This window comes from Arachis duranensis, chromosome 10, assembly GCF_000817695.3.
Source record: "Arachis duranensis cultivar V14167 chromosome 10, aradu.V14167.gnm2.J7QH, whole genome shotgun sequence".
In the NCBI taxonomy this organism is placed as follows: Eukaryota; Viridiplantae; Streptophyta; class Magnoliopsida; order Fabales; family Fabaceae; genus Arachis; species Arachis duranensis.
In genome coordinates, this window is record NC_029781.3 from 20038103 (window position 1) to 20038590 (window position 488).

Here is a 488-nt window from a genome sequence, read left to right on the forward strand (position 1 = left end):
CTGTGAAGCCATGTCTAATTCCTGGACCGGAGTCTTAGACTAAACATTGCATGATTCCTGGAATTCTCATTAAGAATTTTGATATCTTTTTCCACTTAATTTTCGAAAATCACACAAAAAAAAATTACAAAATTATAAAATCCAAAAATATTGTATGTTTCTTGTTTGAGTCTAGTGTTTCATTTTAAGTTTGGTGTCAATTGCATGCATTCACTCATGTGTCTTAAGGATCTTCAAATAATTCTTGATGATTTCTTACTCTGATCTTTGAATTCTCTTGACTTGAGTGTTTATGTGTCTCATATGCATTCTCATTAGTGTCAGTAGTATACAAATTGCTAAGTTTGGTGTCTTGCATGCATTGATATTTGATTTTAGTTGCATTTTGATTTTTCCTTATTATTAAAAATCCAAAAAAATTTTTAATTTGTGTCTTTTCAAGTCAATAATACAGAGAATTGAAGATTCAGAACATACAGCAGAGGAAT